Source organism: Numenius arquata, chromosome Z, assembly GCF_964106895.1.
Source record: "Numenius arquata chromosome Z, bNumArq3.hap1.1, whole genome shotgun sequence".
In the NCBI taxonomy this organism is placed as follows: Eukaryota; Metazoa; Chordata; class Aves; order Charadriiformes; family Scolopacidae; genus Numenius; species Numenius arquata.
In genome coordinates, this window is record NC_133616.1 from 18,852,808 (window position 1) to 18,864,047 (window position 11,240).

Sequence of the window (11,240 nt, forward strand, 5' to 3'; positions counted from 1 at the left end):
AGGTAGAATACATCCTACAGATTCCTGGAAGGGAAGAAAAGGTGCTGGTCCTCAAGCCACAAGTCTAGAGTTCCTTGCTGGCTCAGCTGCAGGCTCCCTCTGTAATCTTGGGCATATTGCTTTACTGCTGTTTCCTCTCCCACATGGTGGGTGTGCCTACATTGCAGTCAAAGTGAGATATTAAAGCTTGTCAGCCCAACTGAACTGGCTTTAACCGAGTTAACTTATGTACTGTTAGCAATGCAACCCTAGTGTGGAGTTGGGTACTGACTAAATTCTTAAGGGTGGATAATAAAATTTGGGAAGAACAGAATCTGAACACTATCAGAGGAATACCATTCATCTAGATTTCACATTATTCTTTGTTTTCTGAAAGGATACTTTAAAAAAAAAAAAAACATCAACCCAAAAAACCATATTTTCTGATTAACAGTAGGAGCTGAGCCAGAAAAAAAAAAAAAAAAAGGAAAAAAAAGGAAGATGATGGTTGAAGTTTTCAGAGTCATTCAAGGGATTTAGCCACATGCTTCACATTAATGTGAGAGCACTGCTCTGGGATACAAATCTTAAGAATGGGAGATCTGTTCCTGAACTCCATCCAAATCGTCTTGTAACTAGGGTATGAAATAAGATGAGTTAGTCTTCCATAGGGGTAAGAGCAGCTGAGAAAAAGTGTGTTTCAAAACTGCAAAGACATTTTAAAGAAAGTTGCTTATTGTTATGTCAAAGTCTGGCCAACTGGTTAATATAATTGTATTAGGCTGCAATTATATACATTTTAAGAAAACACTTATGTCTTGCGGAGAAAAAATGTTATTTATTTCTTTTTTTTTTTATGAAAGCATAGCAGCAATACAACTTAGAGCTGTAGATCAGTGTCAAAAGCAATAACACAATCTGGTATGGCACTTCCCCCCCACCCAGCTAAATGGCTCTTAAAAACAGCATGATAGTTAAAATACAAATAATGGGTATTAGATGGAAATGATAGTTGCAAAGTACAAACACATGTAAGAGAGTTGTTTTAGAAAGTATAGTGAGAGACGGGGTAAGAGGAAAAACTATATTAATGTCAGAAAGATACAGTGAAATATTTAGTGCACACATGTTTGGGATAAGAATTGGGATGAGGAGCCAGATGCTCAGCTGGTGAATGTTGATGTAGCTCTGTTTAAATCAGTGGGACTATGCTGATTTACATCATCTACAGATTTTGCAGCTGGTTTTGATATGCATACAAACTTTGAACGTTATCCAGACTTACCTGCCCTCTACTCTCTGGAAACAAGGCTGGAAGTCTGGTGGGATAAGTATTCTCAAGATCTCTTGCATTTCTGTGGGCTAGAAACATGGTGAAGACAAGTATTATTGTGGTTAGGACAGTATTTCTACATTTTCCTAGCCCCACGGGAAATCAAAATGCACACTAAAAGCGAATAATTAACCTAACTTTGTAAGCCTTCAAGAAGCATTCATTCTTGTATGATTCAAGCCGTATTTTATATGAATCAGTGTTCCCCTCCCTACTTAAATGTAGACACGTTATTTTTGTGGTCTGGAAGCTGAGATCAGATTTCACCCGTAATGATTTTAGCTGCCACACAGCTCATCAAAATTGCAATTATAAATACCAGTGTTTTTCTTTTTCTGGAATGTAGACTGCATCACACAAGATCCTGCCAAAAGATGCAAAATTAGCACTGCGAAGGATATACTTGTGCAACCTCCAGGGAAGGACAATTAGGGAACGAGGAATAAGAGAAGAGAGGGAATTGTCACTGCCCAAATGACCAAAAGTCTAAATCATCTTTATATCCATCTCCTGGACTGAGATCTTTTGATTATGCAAAGCCTTTACACAGAGGAACCATGCATCAACCTTAACAAAGTGCTACCAGTTTGCACGTAGCAAGTTTTGAGTTGATTAACAATTGGCCATTAATGTTTATTGGTGTAATGAGCGCAGTGGAAAAAATGCCAGATTTTGCCTCTCTCTTTTTCTTTCTTCCTTAAACAGCGTGTTACTAATGTGTCCCCACAGACCTTCTGCACCAAAAGGATCAGGCTAGAGCTAGGACAGCTATCCAAATTCACTTGGAGGCTGTCTGTCAGCAAGAAGCAGTTGTAATGTTTCTCTCCTGTTTACGTTCTACCTGTGCTGGCTTGCATTAGAATTAAATCTCCATTGAATCTATGACAGGTGTAGCAAACATACTGTAAATAATACCAGACTCCTTAGCACTCTCACTACAGATGGAGGAGAGATAGGGGAAGCATGAGAGGATCAGACAGACATACCTGGAAGTGCAGTGCTATTGATCCTGCCTCCAGCTTAGGGCTGGTCTAGGGAAGGCTCAGTTCCTCATTCCATTCCATGTGGAAATCAAATATACATTTCCCATCTGTTCTTTTTGAAGCAGTAGCTTTACTTTGACAGTGCTTTGAACCGTCTCCCAATCTGCATGAAAAATTCCATGGTGTGCTCTGTTTAATCATGCTCGGAGATTTTTGGGAAATATCTCTGATTAGTTCCAATATCATTAGGAATGGTAGAGCTATGCTTTTACATGTAGAGTGTATAACTTTTCCAGATGCACAGACTTTTATAAAATGACCAAGTACAACATCAGTAGGGAAGGCAAGAGAATGGGGAAGAGTGTTTATAAAGATTTTAACCTCTAGAAAAATAAAGATGTCTGTGAGTCCTCAACTCAGCTGCTCAGTTTCCAGCCCAGATGGGAGACAGACTTACAGGACACAGTTCCGGAAAGTTTTAGCACTGGCTGAAAGGCTATGAGGACTTTGATTTACTCACACCGTAGCTAATGGAAATTAGAGGCATGGGACAGAGTTTGTTGCATTTTAGGAAGAACAAGTCTGAATTACAATTTGTCTGAAGGCTTCAGATTCTCACTGAAAGTATTTGTGTGATGCCTGGCTAGCCAAGTAGTTTCAGATGTTAATTGAATTCAGCAGCCTTATTAATGCAATCAGAAGGTAACCTCAGAAGGTCAAACACAACAGGAGGTAAAATAAAATATATTGTATAATCTCAATAAACCAGAGGACTCAAGTTATTGAATATGCAATAACACTATGTTTATCACTATGATTTTACTCTGTGCTTCTTCACGATGACTGTACCAGCTAGACTGTGGAAATCCAACCAGCAGTTCCATTATTGGGATTTTGTCTACACCACAGAGGTTTTTGTTGGTTTTTTATTTTAAATAACTGGATGCTATTAAGTTGGTTGTAAAAAATAATGGTAATTTGTCTATTAAAAGTCACTGAACATTTTTTCCCTCCTAATCAAAGTAATTATAGGAAAATGTGAATATTTTGTGTGTCTGCCTGCTTTCCTTTCATAAGCAATTGTTTAAAACATGGAAGCTCTATGTGGTAATTCTGGAAGACATTTGATATGCTGCTGCATAAACCTGTGACTGAGAAAACACATAAGTGTGGCCTACACGGATTAAAATGGGTTGACTGATAAGAATTAATCTACAACTGTAATCAGAAAATCACTGTTCCTTCTGAAGTTGTTCTACAGTCTGTTCTTTATTCCTCTCTCATTAGACATCTTCTATCATTAACCTGAAGTGAAACATAAAATTTCTACTGTTAAAATTTATAGCCCATGCAAATATTGGAGCAGTGATAATTGAAAAAAAAAAAAAAAGAGATAGGTCATTGATGCAAATAAATTCTGAATTATTTGGTGCTGCATGGGCTAGAAAACAGTATGTATACAGCCAACAATAGCCAGATACAAAATCATTCATGTACAAGAAAAGAACATAGGCCATATTTAAAGGAGATGGAGACTCCAGTTTGGTAAGCAACAACCCAAAAAAGACGCTATGTGATCTTGGAAGAAAATCAGCTGTTGGGGTAGACAGCCGCATCCAAGTTATCTGCCTGGGCAGGCTGCATACCTTTTGTGAATGATGGAAAAGAACCGCTACCAGAGCAGCCTTACCTGCCAAAGGGCTGGGACGGGTGTGCACGTGCACTAAGAGACAAGGCTGAGACAAGCAGATGCGGTGCCGGGCGACTTGGGGAGTGCTGGGCAGCTGTGTGCCTAGCAGGGCTGGGAGGCACTCGCACCCCACGGCATCAAGCTTCTGCTGCCCCTGTGGCTGCCTGGCTAAGCTCTGGTTGTGTGCCCTGTGCCAAAGGGACGCACCTGGAGAGGCACTAGGGAACACACTGCCCTCCTGCCCGTGCAACTCCCCCGGCTCAGAAGTTGTTCCAGAGAAAGCACTAGAGGGCCAAAAACTGAAGTTATCACCTGAGGTTGCAAACACCCCACAAACCATGGGCTGAGCTCTCCCATAATACCAAAAGTAGTAATTTAACCCCTGCATGTATTATTCAAGGAATCTCCAGCAGGAAGTTATTTTATTCCTTCTGAAATGAGCATGCCTCAGTTTTGGAATATTAAGTAGGACTCATATCACCTAACTTAGTGATCCACATAGAATTATTCACTTTGGGTTTCCTTACAGTCATAAGTGAGAAATAAGCACTTTTATGGTGTGATTCATTTAGGGCAGACTTCTGAATTCTATCAGATGAATTCCATCCTGAAAGTGACTGTGTCTCTCCAGTAACATATAAGGACTCTTGGGTGAGTTGTCCACATTTGGTCAGTTTGCTCCCACCCACTGTGTCTCTTCCAGTGTAGCCTTTTCCAGCGTACACAATTCTGGAAAAAGGTGGGTATTTCATAGAAGATTGCAGAAAGAACCATGAGAATTAATAGGTAATTGGGAAGCTTACTTTATATTGAGGTAGTGTAGGAGCCCACACTGTTCTGCTTAACCAAAAGAATATTAAAAGTCAATCTGATCATATTCTGTAAATCCATAGCATACCACCAACCATTAGCTCTTCAGTTTAATAGACACCAGTGTAAAAGGCTGCATTAGAAGACACAAGAAATTCAGAATAGAAATAAGTAACACACTCTTTAACAGTGAAACTAATTAAAATGGCAATGGTTTAGGAAAATTAATCAAATATTAACATCATGTCTTCCTGCATCACATAAAACAAGGAAGACAACAGGAAAAGACACAAATTAAATAAGAGCTAAGTGCTGAGCAGGGAAAAATGATGCTATTTTATATCCCCACCTGAGAAATTCTAAGTCAAATCTTAATGAGCTCAGCTCACAGTTTTTGGAAGTTTACCTACTGGACTTCTTTTCTAATATTCCAAGTGCAATTTTACTGTTCTGGAAAGAAAGGTCTTGTCCAGAGGTGTCAGCCCAAGTCAATGAGCCAGAAACACTTTCTGTGTAATCCAGTTTTGTTTCTAAATCCCTCTTTTGCCTTGGGCAAGTCACTTAAATCCTAAGCTAAGAACACTAAAAACGTAAGAGATATATTCATGCAAAGTACTTTTATTTTTGAAAACCTGTCAAAAGTCATTGGTACAAGCAGTAAAGAGAAGCCCAGCCTTTCGAGACCTGTGAAGAATTTTGGGAAGTCACAAGGAATGGCAAAGCCAGAGTACATGAATTGGAAAACAGGGGTTTGAATCAATCTAAGCATGTTGTGACTTACACTTTAACTCATTAAGTTTTGCTCACCTGATACAAGATCAGATATTTACTCAGCAGAGCACATAGTGAAGGTTTGTGTAATGAAGGGAAAAATCCTACAGCGTGTGGTTGTCATTCCAATTGGATGAAACATAAAAATTATGAACCTGCCATGGGTACACCAAAAAACTGGAACAAAGATTGACTCTTGAAAGCTTTAATATCCTCCCACCAGGAAAGAATTAGAAAGAGTCAAGAAAGATTAAACATAATAATCTAAATTCTGCTCCTGATTACATGCATGTAAATCTGAAATAACATAACTTAAAGACTTATTTGGGACTTAAATTGGTGTCTCTGCGAGCCTGAAGTTTGGCCAGCTTTTATTTCAGCTGGGAAGAAGAAAACATGTTTATAAAATCTGGGCAGCCCACAGTTTATCTGCCTTTAAAAAGACACACACTGTGTGCAAGCCAGTAACAGACTTCCAGCCGTACCGAGAGGCTGAATTGTACTGAATAACATATATTGACAACAGTATATAATCTTGTAGCTGGATAACATCTTATTATGTTCTTCTGTCTCTCTATCAGTGCCAATTCAAAGGCGTCTGGGCAAGACGATAATACATATAGATTGTGCTGAGCTTTATGAAAGGACACATTTCTCTCAGAAAACAGCTAGCAGAAGCAGCTAGGTTAGCCATATGAAACTTAGGAAGGTGCACTGTTTTCATGGCCTGCTTCAAGCACCTTGTCCAATCGTGTGCAAATCCCTGAGGTTCCCTTTCATCACATCCAACTCAAGGCACTTAACAGAGTCTTCCCTGGAGTCCAGCTGCCCTATGACCCTCAGAGGGGTAGGGAGACAGGATGTCCTGGATGGTGCTAAAACCCAGGAACATCTCGAGGACCTTCTGGCAATGACTGAATTTCCCTCCTGAATACAGGCCATCCTCACAAGGGCTGAGTTTTTGAGTTAGGTGCTATAAACGGCATAAAAGCAGGGTAAATCCTCTCTGGGTTGCTGGCTGATTTGATTGCTCAGCTGTACAATGGAAATAATAGGATCTGACAAGGGAAATGTGAAGATACAACAGGGACTGTGAGGAGCTCAAATGTTATGATAATAGATGTTGTACATGACCTTAAAGTAGATAAATACGAAAAGAATTATTCACATCTTTCATTAGTCCATCACAGAACCATTCTGATTCCAGCACAGCTGCAATGACCCACACTTTTTTCAGCTGTTTTTTCCTTTTTATCTTTTTTTTTGGCATTTAATATGTTTTCAGAGATAGCTTTTCACTAAAGATGTATTATTCAAAAGTAATAAATAAAAACTGTAATAACCTTTTCTTTCCAATGAACCCCAGGAATTGTTCAGGTTTCCCTCTCCCCATTTTAAAACCTCCACCCTAAGACTATACACAGCACATGTGAAAAACGTCTGGATAATGAGTAATTCTGAGTCATGAATAATGCTTCCAGATTTGCAATTTTGGCAGCTGGGAGTAGGATTCCCTGTTTGTACTGTGTCCAGTCCTTTCCTTCAGCTTTTCCCCCTCAGAGGCCCTGATTCTGTAGACATATTTAGCAAGCAGGTCCTTTTGTCTACGTGAAGCTTTAGTGATAGCAGAGGATCCTCCCCAGGAAGCCAAGCAACCTGCTCATCACTGCAGGATAAGAAGCTTTTGCCTTCATCTTCAATATTCCAGCTGCTAAAACACAAACAGATGCCTAAATGCCTAACTCCTACTGAAACCAAAGAGGGAGAAGTGCTCAGGCAAGTAGTTAGGTGCCCAAATGGTGTTAAAAATGAACCCTTTTAATCCCTGAGATGTGGTCCTTTTTAACTTTCCATGGCCCACTGAGGATGCCTGTGTCTCGCACATGCCATGGGGTGCCAGCTTCTATCGAGTGGTTCGTGCTGGCCCGTATGGCTGTTCAGATGGCCCTGGGGACTGATGGCTCAGTGGCTTGGCAGCAGCTTTTCCATCAACGCTTTCACGTAGGCTTCTGCAGATTTTGGATGATGAATATAAATCATTGCTGCTTTTTATGAAATAAATTGGCAATCTCAGCCCACTTTACATATGACCATACTACAAAGCCATCTATAACATTTGCTGATATGGCAAGAATACACCCTTTTCAGTCACGTCGTTATGATTCACATAGCCAGTTGTATTCTTGTTGGCAGTTTCAGCAGAGAGGCCACACCACAGACTCATGGCAGTCATAGGGTCAATGAAGTAACCCCTAAATCCAGCTCCTTCAAGTCAAGGCTCACACATACTGGTGAGGAAAGTATAGAAAGATTTACAGTGCTACAGTTTGTAAATGTGTGAATGCACAGAAAATGCATTTTCCATCCAGTGTCCAGAGCAGCAGCCATAAGCCTTTCAACAGTCAGTCAGCTAAAGTCTGCATAGATCTGCATATCAGCATTGGTTTTGGTGAAGTAGATCTTTACTCAGGGAAAGATAGCTCCACTGCTGTTCAGGACCACTATGTATTTGGCCTTTGCTAAATGGAAGTCCATAATCTTATAGGTGTAGGCAGTCCTTGCTCCAGGAGAAATGTTACGTGCTACTCATTGATGCTAACATATGATAACCATCCTCCTGTCTAGTGGTCTGACAAGGCCAGTTCTCCCCATTCCCATCCATGTGCTGCCTGATGGTGCAGGATGCTCTTCCATACCACCTCAACTCCAATGCCTGAAACGCAACATAGGCAGCAGACCAGGGAGCTGATGCCCTTGGTCTCTCCACAAAAACTGCCTAATTCCAACAGGAAAGAAACTACAAAAAAATCGCATAACAAAGCTAAAGAAAAACTGCAGCCAAGCAATGACTGTTCCTCCGTTTCAGTCAATGGTAGGGAAAAAGCATATTCGGGTTGTGTAAGAAAGATCCCTCACAACTAATTTTAATACTACCATTTCATCCCTCTGTTGAAGTAAAATACTTGATGGCTCCTAAAGTACTGTAAATCTGGGCAAGATAATATAGTAAGCAGATATACTTCATGTGTATTTCAGTTATTACTTAACTATTTCCTTCAGACTGAAAACTACAGGGTCAATGCAAGGTTAAGTCATAGCTGAGTCAGACCATTCGTGTGACACAGCAGCCCATGTATCTGCTAAAGAAAGTAGCCAGGGAATAGAGGCTCAGACTTCATTCCTTACTCACTGGCTACAGGCATTTAAAATAAGCAATACCTATCTACGTCAGTGAGAGCTGCATCACACAGGGTGGACACAGAGGAATGTTTTGCCCTAATTAAGAATTTTCTAGATCCAGGTTGGATGATCATATATGGGTGTTCTCCATAAGGTCGTTCTTGTTCCAGGGAGGATCAAAGGCAGCAGACAGTATGACACAGCAAGACTTTGTGTGCCGTACAGCACAGGGAAGGGCTCTCATCATCAGGCAGCCTGTGGTGTTACGTCCATCACTGTCACCATCCTTGTCTCCAAGAGAGGAATTGGAAAAGCTTTGTCATTTGAAGGTCATGCACTGTAGCTTTTAAGCTCATTAGCTCATAAAATGGCACTGCTGAAATCAGCTGAGGGATTTCCACCTCTGTTTTCTTCATTGAGAAAATAAAGCAATAAATAATTAAATAAATAGCTTAGAAAATTATCATAAACTCATACTAAACAGGAAAGCCGATTTTTTTAAAAGTACCATTAAAAATTTGCAATTTGTGACTCTGTGATAATGATACAATGTATCACACCAAAATACCACAATAGTGTTTGCTCCCAGATGTATCAATGTTTTCAGCACTAGATGGGGTTCAGTGAAAAGTGCCTGGTTTAGGAATTGCCTGCATCTTAGTCACTCAGTTCCAAGAAGGCTCATCCTGTCCTTCTAAAATAACTATACACATTCCCATAAAATCAATGGGGAGAAGCTGGGGTCTTGAAACCATATTGTAAGAGATTCAGTCCAACTAAATTATCTGCCTGTGTTTCCACTGATTCTGTAGAGACCGTTCCATGGCCTCATGGGAACTGTTTCCAGCCATCAGGAGGGCCACCAGGAAGGCCCTGAGCCCCTGTCAGTCTGAGAGATTTGGTCACAGCTCCCATGGCTCAGACATGTCACTTACCAAGCAGGTTCAAGTATTCACTCCCCAGCTTCCGAAAAATGCAAAAGTAAATGGGCTGAAAGGACAAATGGCTCTCCCCTCAGACAGGAGAGTGGGGATGTACAAAAATAAAATAAAAGAATCCAGCTAGGAGTAAATATCAAAAACCTTGGTCCTTTCTTAAGTTTGAATGAAAGCCTTATACCCTGATCTTCTTCTGGCCCTGTATTTGTGTTCTCAATTTTGCCAAAAGAGGATTGCACCCAAATTACAACGTATTCAAACAGTTCACATCTTGTCAGGATCAGGAGAGCATGAGAACAGCCTCCCAAGCAAGAGGTCACTTTATGAAGAAACTTTTTGAAATCAGCCACAAAGCTGTGACAAATTACCAGGCTTCTTCGATTACTTAGGAAAAACGTAGGCAGCATCCCCACTGGAGCCTATACAGCAGTGGAGTTAGGGCAAGACAGGGGCACTTACAGCCTTAGTGTATCTGTGAGCAGATGTGGACAACTGAAGTTAGGCACCTGGGAAATTTGCAGGCCAGTCAGGGAGAAGTTCATTACATTAATGCACCTTGACAGTAACGGAAAAAAACCAGTCACTGTTATATTATCTGCAACATAGGCAGATTTTATCTATGTTCCAGTTTGAATGGGATTTTGGGTGCTACCTTCTTGTTATTGTTTATGTATATGAAGGTAACATTTAATTAATTTATGTATTTCTATTAACTAATTGCATTTCCAACCATGTCAGAGATGAAGATACTATCTTGGTAAACACTGTCCAAACAGGATTACCTATTTTGGGGTAAAGTTCTTTGGTTAATTTTAGGGTGAATTATTCTTAAATTCTTTTAGAATTTTGAACATTTTATTTACTTATTTTTCTACAGCTAAGATGTTCAGCATGAGCTGCTTAACTGGGACACATTAGAAGTTTACAGTCTTTCATACTTATTACTCTGTCTTGAATAAAATGGTGGGTTTTCCTCCCCAGTGGCATTTAATATTATGTCCATATATCTCTAGAGTTCCATTAATTAGGTCTGTATCGTATTACTGTTTTCAGTGCTCAGGGCTGATTCTTGTACTCATGTTGGATGTCACCTTACTCAGTGACCAATAGTGATGCTTTAAGAGTGATGTAGAACTAAATACAAGAAATATCAAAATTCTACCCTAAAATTTTTAAATTAACATGATAACCAGAGAGTTACTGTGAAATGACCTGAGGACCATACACTACTACATAAGGATAGATCAGATTATGAATATTCAAAGACCTTGACATGTCCTGGTGTAACTTAGATAGAAACTACGTTTAAAATCATCCCACCAAATCACGTTGTGCAAGTGTGATTTTCTTGTTAAAACCACTGGATCTGTACAATGTTCATATAACCTCCAGGCAACAAGGATATGTTTTACTGAAATACAAGCACAGAACTCAAAGAAGCCCTACCACAAAAATCATGAAGTCTTTTAGATCAGTTCTCCTGATAACTGTTCTTGATTTTTATATACAAACTGTCTTAAAATGAGTCAGTCATATGGATTTTAATTAAGAAACAT